The sequence below is a fragment of the Silene latifolia genome, chromosome 9 (assembly GCF_048544455.1).
Source record: "Silene latifolia isolate original U9 population chromosome 9, ASM4854445v1, whole genome shotgun sequence".
In the NCBI taxonomy this organism is placed as follows: Eukaryota; Viridiplantae; Streptophyta; class Magnoliopsida; order Caryophyllales; family Caryophyllaceae; genus Silene; species Silene latifolia.
The window spans coordinates 182,316,048-182,323,547 of NC_133534.1; the positions used below are offsets into that span (position 1 = coordinate 182,316,048).

The 7,500-nt window shown below is 40.4% G+C and overlaps 1 non-coding gene and 18 pseudogenes across 1 annotated transcript; all 19 read left to right on the forward strand.

Moving 5' to 3' along the window:
- The first annotated feature begins 233 nt into the window (after nucleotides 1–233).
- Nucleotides 234–348, forward strand: LOC141604164 (5S ribosomal RNA; annotated as a pseudogene).
- A 218-nt stretch (nucleotides 349–566) lies between these two features.
- Nucleotides 567–680, forward strand: LOC141604171 (5S ribosomal RNA; annotated as a pseudogene).
- Nucleotides 681–912: 232 nt separating this feature from the next.
- On the forward strand, nucleotides 913–1,025 carry LOC141604200 (5S ribosomal RNA; annotated as a pseudogene).
- A 236-nt stretch (nucleotides 1,026–1,261) lies between these two features.
- Nucleotides 1,262–1,375, forward strand: LOC141604187 (5S ribosomal RNA; annotated as a pseudogene).
- A 231-nt stretch (nucleotides 1,376–1,606) lies between these two features.
- On the forward strand, nucleotides 1,607–1,723 carry LOC141604056 (5S ribosomal RNA). The gene has a single exon (XR_012525880.1). It is a non-coding gene; the product is annotated as a 5S ribosomal RNA (ribosomal RNA).
- A 240-nt stretch (nucleotides 1,724–1,963) lies between these two features.
- Nucleotides 1,964–2,078, forward strand: LOC141604154 (5S ribosomal RNA; annotated as a pseudogene).
- A 238-nt stretch (nucleotides 2,079–2,316) lies between these two features.
- LOC141604122 (5S ribosomal RNA) lies at nucleotides 2,317–2,432 on the forward strand (annotated as a pseudogene).
- A 586-nt stretch (nucleotides 2,433–3,018) lies between these two features.
- Nucleotides 3,019–3,135, forward strand: LOC141604190 (5S ribosomal RNA; annotated as a pseudogene).
- Nucleotides 3,136–3,371: 236 nt separating this feature from the next.
- Nucleotides 3,372–3,487, forward strand: LOC141604141 (5S ribosomal RNA; annotated as a pseudogene).
- Nucleotides 3,488–4,072: 585 nt separating this feature from the next.
- Nucleotides 4,073–4,188, forward strand: LOC141604128 (5S ribosomal RNA; annotated as a pseudogene).
- A 233-nt stretch (nucleotides 4,189–4,421) lies between these two features.
- LOC141604126 (5S ribosomal RNA) lies at nucleotides 4,422–4,537 on the forward strand (annotated as a pseudogene).
- Nucleotides 4,538–4,771: 234 nt separating this feature from the next.
- On the forward strand, nucleotides 4,772–4,889 carry LOC141604168 (5S ribosomal RNA; annotated as a pseudogene).
- A 238-nt stretch (nucleotides 4,890–5,127) lies between these two features.
- LOC141604207 (5S ribosomal RNA) lies at nucleotides 5,128–5,240 on the forward strand (annotated as a pseudogene).
- A 242-nt stretch (nucleotides 5,241–5,482) lies between these two features.
- Nucleotides 5,483–5,595, forward strand: LOC141604193 (5S ribosomal RNA; annotated as a pseudogene).
- Nucleotides 5,596–5,834: 239 nt separating this feature from the next.
- On the forward strand, nucleotides 5,835–5,951 carry LOC141604178 (5S ribosomal RNA; annotated as a pseudogene).
- Nucleotides 5,952–6,191: 240 nt separating this feature from the next.
- LOC141604195 (5S ribosomal RNA) lies at nucleotides 6,192–6,305 on the forward strand (annotated as a pseudogene).
- Nucleotides 6,306–6,540: 235 nt separating this feature from the next.
- LOC141604173 (5S ribosomal RNA) lies at nucleotides 6,541–6,654 on the forward strand (annotated as a pseudogene).
- Nucleotides 6,655–6,894: 240 nt separating this feature from the next.
- LOC141604155 (5S ribosomal RNA) lies at nucleotides 6,895–7,010 on the forward strand (annotated as a pseudogene).
- A 240-nt stretch (nucleotides 7,011–7,250) lies between these two features.
- LOC141604145 (5S ribosomal RNA) lies at nucleotides 7,251–7,366 on the forward strand (annotated as a pseudogene).
- The last annotated feature ends 134 nt before the right edge of the window (nucleotides 7,367–7,500 follow it).

Genomic DNA, 7,500 nt, shown 5'->3' on the forward strand with positions numbered 1-7,500 from the left:
CTCGTGTTGCACCCCTTTTTTTCTTTTTTTCTTTTTTTAACGGTACTTTGCCTCTAAATTATATTAGTTTAATGAGTTAAACGCGTAGATCTTGTCGAGATAATAAATTTGAAAAAATCCGCTTAATCGGACTCTCAAGGGAGTAGATTCGGGATCGGGATATTGAAAACTTGTTTTATGTTGAAAAAAGGCTAGAGATGAGGTAATATAATGAAATTTGTGAGAAAGTGTATGGGTGCGATCATACCAGCACTAATGCACGGATCCCATGAACTCCATGATTAAGCGTGCTTGGCGAGAGTAGTACTAGGATGGGTGACCTCACAGGAAGGCCTCGTGTTGCACCCCTTTTTTTTTTTTGTACTTTGCCTCTAAATTATATTAGTTTAATGAGTTAAACGCGTAGATCTCGTCGAGATAATAAATTTGAAAAAAAATCCGCCCCAATCGGACTCTCAGGAGCAAATTCTGGCCGTTCGGAGGCGTGCGGGATATTGAAAACTTGTTTTATGTTGAAAAAAGGCTAGAGATGAGGTAATATAATGAAATTTGTGAGGAAAGTGTATGGGTGCGATCATACCAGCACTAATGCACGGATCCCATCGAACTCCATGATTAAGCGTGCTTGGGCGAGTAGTACTAGGATGGGTGACCTCTGGGAAGGCCTCGTGTTGCACCTTTTTTTTTTTTTTTTTTTTCTTTTTTCACGGTACTTTGCCTCTAAATTATATTAGTTTAATGAGTTAAACGCGTAGATCTCGTCGAGATAATAAATTTGAAAAAAATCCGCCCCAATCGGACTCTCGGGAGCAAATTCTGGCCGTTCGGAGGCGTGAGGATATTGAAAACTTGTTTTATGTTGAAAAAGGCTAGAGATGAGGTAATATAATGAAATTTGTGAGGAAAGTGTATGGGTGCGATCATACCAGCACTAATGCACGGATCCCATCGAACTCCATGATTAAGCGTGCTTGGCGAGTAGTACTAGGATGGGTGACCTCTGGGAAGGCCTCGTGTTGCACCCCTTTTTTTCTTTTTTTTCTTTTTTCACGGTACTTTGCCTCTAAATTATATTAGTTTAATGAGTTAAACGCGTAGATCTCGTCGAGATAATAAATTTGAAAAAAAAATCCGCCCCAATCGGACTCTCAGGGAGCAAATTCTGGTAGTTCGGAGGCGTGACGGGATATTGAAAACTTGTTTTATGTTGAAAAAAGGCTAGAGATGAGGTAATATAATGAAATTTGTGAGGAAAGTGTATGGGTGCGATCATACCAGCACTAATGCACGGATCCCATCAGAACTCATGATTAAGCGTGCTTGGCGAGTAGTACTAGGATGGGTGACCTCACAGGAAGGCCTCGTGTTGCACCCTTTTTTTCTTTTTTTTTTTCACGGTACTTTGCCTCTAAATTATATTAGTTTAATGAGTTAAACGCGTAGATCTCGTCGAGATAATAAATTTGAAAAAAAAATCCGCCCCAATCGGACTCTCGGGGAGCAAATTCTGGTAGTTCGGAGGCGTGGCGGGATATTGAAAACTTGTTTTATGTTGAAAAAAGGCTAGAGATGAGGTAATATAATGAAATTTGTGAGGAAAGTGTATGGGTGCGATCATACCAGCACTAATGCACGGATCCCATCGAACTCCATGATTAAGCGTGCTTGGGCGAGAGTAGTACTAGGATGGGTGACCTCATAGGAAGGCCTCGTGTTGCACCCCTTTTTTTTTTTTTTTTTTCTTTTTTCACGGTACTTTGCCTCTAAATTATATTAGTTTAATGAGTTAAACGCGTAGATCTCGTCGAGATAATAAATTTGAAAAAAAACCCGCCCCAATCGGACTCTCAGGAGCAAATTCTGGTAGTTCGGAGCGTGGCGTGACGGGATATTGAAAACTTGTTTTATGTTGAAAAAAGGCTAGAGATGAGGTAATATAATGAAATTTGTGAGGAAAGTGTATGGGTGCGATCATACCAGCACTAATGCACGGATCCCATCAGAACTCCATGATTAAGCGTGCTTGGCGAGAGTAGTACTAGGATGGGTGACCTCTGGAAGGCCTCGTGTTGCACCCCTTTTTTTTTTTTTTTTTTTTTTTTTTCACGGTACTTTGCCTCTAAATTATATTAGTTTAATGAGTTAAACGCGTAGATCTCGTCGAGATAATAAATTTGAAAAAAAAATCCGCCCCAATCGGACTCTCGGGAGCAAATTCTGGTAGTTCGGAGGCGTGACGGGATATTGAAAACTTGTTTTATGTTGAAAAAAGGCTAGAGATGAGGTAATATAATGAAATTTGTGAGGAAAGTGTATGGGTGCGATCATACCAGCACTAATGCACGGATCCCATCAGAACTCCGCGATTAAGCGTGCTTGGCGAGAGTAGTACTAGGATGGGTGACCTCTGGGAAGGCCTCGTGTTGCACCCCTTTTTTTTTTTTTTTTTTTTTTTTCACGGTACTTTGCCTCTAAATTATATTAGTTTAATGAGTTAAACGCGTAGATCTCGTCGAGATAATAAATTTGAAAAAAATCCGCCCCAATCGGACTCTCAGGGAGCAAATTCTGGTAGTTCGGAGGCGTGACGGGATATTGAAAACTTGTTTTATGTTGAAAAAAGGCTAGAGATGAGGTAATATAATGAAATTTGTGAGGAAAGTGTATGGGTGCGATCATACCAGCACTAATGCACGGATCCCATCGAACTCATGATTAAGCGTGCTTGGCGAGTAGTACTAGGATGGGTGACCTCTGGGAAGGCCTCGTGTTGCACCCCTTTTTTTTTTTCTTTTTTTCTTTTTTTCACGGTACTTTGCCTCTAAATTATATTAGTTTAATGAGTTAAACGCGTAGATCTCGTCGAGATAATAAATTTGAAAAAAAAATCCGCCCCAATCGGACTCTCGGGGAGCAAATTCTGGTAGTTCGGAGCGTGACGGGATATTGAAAACTTGTTTTATGTTGAAAAAAGGCTAGAGATGAGGTAATATAATGAAATTTGTGAGGAAAGTGTATGGGTGCGATCATACCAGCACTAATGCGCCGGATCCCATCAGAACTCATGATTAAGCGTGCTTGCGGCGAGTAGTACTAGGATGGGTGACCTCACAGGAAGGCCTCGTGTTGCACACCCCTTTTTTTTTTTTTTCTTTTTTCACGGTACTTTGCCTCTAAATTATATTAGTTTAATGAGTTAAACGCGTAGATCTCGTCGAGATAATAAATTTGAAAAAAAAATCCGCCCCAATCGGACTCTCGGGGAGCAAATTCTGGTAGTTCGGAGGCGTGACGGGATATTGAAAACTTGTTTTATGTTGAAAAAAGGCTAGAGATGAGGTAATATAATGAAATTTGTGAGGAAAGTGTATGGGTGCGATCATACCAGCACTAATGCGCCGGATCCCATCAGAACTCCATGATTAAGCGTGCTTGGCGAGAGTAGTACTAGGATGGGTGACCTCAGGAAGGCCTCGTGTTGCACCTTTTTTTTTTTTTTTTTTTTTTTTTCACGGTACTTTGCCTCTAAATTATATTAGTTTAATGAGTTAAACGCGTAGATCTCGTCGAGATAATAAATTTGAAAAAAAAATCCGCCCCAATCGGACTCTCGGGGAGCAAATTCTGGTAGTTCGGGAGGCGTGACGGGATATTGAAAACTTGTTTTATGTTGAAAAAAGGCTAGAGATGAGGTAATATAATGAAATTTGTGAGGAAAGTGTATGGGTGCGATCATACCAGCACTAATGCACGGATCCCATCAGAACTCCATGATTAAGCGTGCTTGGCGAGTAGTACTAGGATGGGTGACCTCTCACAGGGAAGGCCTCGTGTTGCCCTTTTTTTTTTTTTTTTTTTTTCACGGTACTTTGCCTCTAAATTATATTAGTTTAATGAGTTAAACGCGTAGATCTCGTCGAGATAATAAATTTGAAAAAAAAATCCGCCCCAATCGGACTCTCGGGAGCAAATTCTGGTAGTTCGGAGGCGTGACGGGATATTGAAAACTTGTTTTATGTTGAAAAAAGGCTAGAGATGAGGTAATATAATGAAATTTGTGAGGAAAGTGTATGGGTGCGATCATACCAGCACTAATGCACGGATCCCATCAGAACTCCATGATTAAGCGTGCTTGGCGAGAGTAGTACTAGGATGGGTGACCTCTGGGAAGGCCTCGTGTTGCACCCCTTTTTTTTTTTTTTTTTTTTTTTCACGGTACTTTGCCTCTAAATTATATTAGTTTAATGAGTTAAACGCGTAGATCTCGTCGAGATAATAAATTTGAAAAAAATCCACCCCAATCGGACTCTCGGGGAGCAAATTCTGGTAGTTCGGAGGCGTGACGGGATATTGAAAACTTGTTTTATGTTGAAAAAAGGCTAGAGATGAGGTAATATAATGAAATTTGTGAGAAAGTGTATGGGTGCGATCATACCAGCACTAATGCACCGGATCCCATCAGAACTCATGATTAAGCGTGCTTGGGCGAGTAGTACTAGGATGGGTGACCTCACAGGAAGGCCTCGTGTTGCACCCCTTTTTTTTTTTTTTTTTTTTTTTCACGGTACTTTGCCTCTAAATTATATTAGTTTAATGAGTTAAACGCGTAGATCTCGTCGAGATAATAAATTTGAAAAAAAAATCCGCCCCAATCGGACTCTCGGGGAGCAAATTCTGTAGTTCGGAGGCGTGCGGGATATTGAAAACTTGTTTTATGTTGAAAAAAGGCTAGAGATGAGGTAATATAATGAAATTTGTGAGGAAAGTGTATGGGTGCGATCATACCAGCACTAATGCACCGGATCCCATCAGAACTCCATGATTAAGCGTGCTTGGCGAGTAGTACTACTAGGATGGGTGACCTCTGGGAAGGCCTCGTGTTGCACCTTTTTTTTTTTTTTTCTTTTTTTCTTTTTTCACGGTACTTTGCCTCTAAATTATATTAGTTTAATGAGTTAAACGCGTAGATCTCGTCGAGATAATAAATTTGAAAAAAAAATCCCCCAATCGGACTCTCGGGAGCAAATTCTGGTAGTTCGGAGGCGTGGCGGGATATTGAAAACTTGTTTTATGTTGAAAAAAGGCTAGAGATGAGGTAATATAATGAAATTTGTGAGGAAAGTGTATGGGTGCGATCATACCAGCACTAATGCACGGATCCCATCAGAACTCATGATTAAGCGTGCTTGGCGAGTAGTACTAGGATGGGTGACCTCTGGGAAGGCCTCGTGTTGCACTTTTTTTTTTTTTTTTTTTTTTTTTTTTTTTTTCACGGTACTTTGCCTCTAAATTATATTAGTTTAATGAGTTAAGCGCGTAGATCTCGTCGAGATAATAAATTTGAAAAAAAAATCCGCCCCAATCGGACTCTCGGGGAGCAAATTCTGGTAGTTCGGAGGCGTGCGGGATATTGAAAACTTGTTTTATGTTGAAAAAAGGCTAGAGATGAGGTAATATAATGAAATTTGTGAGGAAAGTGTATGGGTGCGATCATACCAGCACTAATGCACGGATCCCATCAGAACTCATGATTAAGCGTGCTTGGCGAGTAGTACTAGGATGGGTGACCTCTGGGAAGGCCTCGTGTTGCACCCCTTTTTTTTTTTTTTTTTTTTTTTTTTCACGGTACTTTGCCTCTAAATTATATTAGTTTAATGAGTTAAGCGCGTAGATCTCGTCGAGATAATAAATTTGAAAAAAAAATCCGCCCCAATCGGACTCTCAGGGGAGCAAATTCTGGTAGTTCGGAGGCGTGCGGGATATTGAAAACTTGTTTTATGTTGAAAAAAGGCTAGAGATGAGGTAATATAATGAAATTTGTGAGGAAAGTGTATGGGTGCGATCATACAGCGGCACTAATGCACGGATCCCATCAGAACTCCATGATTAAGCGTGCTTGGCGAGAGTAGTACTAGGATGGGTGACCTCAGGAAGGCCTCGTGTTGCACCCCTTTTTTTTTTTTTCTTTTTTTCGTTTTTTCACGGTACTTTGCCTCTAAATTATATTAGTTTAATGAGTTAAACGCGTAGATCTCGTCGAGATAATAAATTTGAAAAAAAAATCCGCCCCAATCGGACTCTCGGGAGCAAATTCTGGTAGTTCGGAGGCGTGGCGGGATATTGAAAACTTGTTTTATGTTGAAAAAAGGCTAGAGATGAGGTAATATAATGAAATTTGTGAGAAAGTGTATGGGTGCGATCATACCAGCACTAATGCACCGGATCCCATCAGAACTCATGATTAAGCGTGCTTGGCGAGTAGTACTAGGATGGGTGACCTCTGGGAAGGCCTCGTGTTGCACCTTTTTTTTTTTTTTTTTTCTTTTTTCACGGTACTTTGCCTCTAAATTATATTAGTTTAATGAGTTAAGCGCGTAGATCTCGTCGAGATAATAAATTTGAAAAAAAAATCCGCCCCAATCGGACTCTCGGGGAGCAAATTCTGGTAGTTCGGAGGCGTGCGGGATATTGAAAACTTGTTTTATGTTGAAAAAAGGCTAGAGATGAGGTAATATAATGAAATTTGTGAGGAAAGTGTATGGGTGCGATCATACCAGCACTAATGCACGGATCCCATCAGAACTCCATGATTAAGCGTGCTTGGCGAGTAGTACTAGGATGGGTGACCTCTGGGAAGGCCTCGTGTTGCACCCTTTTTTTTTTTTTTTTTTTTTTTTTTTTTCACGGTACTTTGCCTCTAAATTATATTAGTTTAATGAGTTAAACGCGTAGATCTCGTCGAGATAATAAATTTGAAAAAAAAATCCGCCCCAATCGGACTCTCGGGAGCAAATTCTGGTAGTTCGGAGGCGTGACGGGATATTGAAAACTTGTTTTATGTTGAAAAAAGGCTAGAGATGAGGTAATATAATGAAATTTGTGAGGAAAGTGTATGGGTGCGATCATACCAGCACTAATGCACGGATCCCATCAGAACTCATGATTAAGCGTGCTTGGCGAGAGTAGTACTAGGATGGGTGACCTCTCAGGAAGGCCTCGTGTTGCACCCCTTTTTTTTTTTTTTTTTTCTTTTTTTCACGGTACTTTGCCTCTAAATTATATTAGTTTAATGAGTTAAACGCGTAGATCTCGTCGAGATAATAAATTTGAAAAAAAAAATCCGCCCCAATCGGACTCTCGGGGAGCAAATTCTGGTAGTTCGGAGGCGTGGCGGGATATTGAAAACTTGTTTTATGTTGAAAAAAGGCTAGAGATGAGGTAATATAATGAAATTTGTGAGGAAAGTGTATGGGTGCGATCATACCAGCACTAATGCACGGATCCCATCAGAACTCCATGATTAAGCGTGCTTGGGGCGAGTAGTACTAGGATGGGTGACCTCTGGGAAGGCCTCGTGTTGCACCCCTTTTTTTTTTTTTTTTTTTTTTCACGGTACTTTGCCTCTAAATTATATTAGTTTAATGAGTTAAACGCGTAGATCTCGTCGAGATAATAAATTTGAAAAAAAAATCCGCCCCAATCGGACTCTCGGGAGCAAAT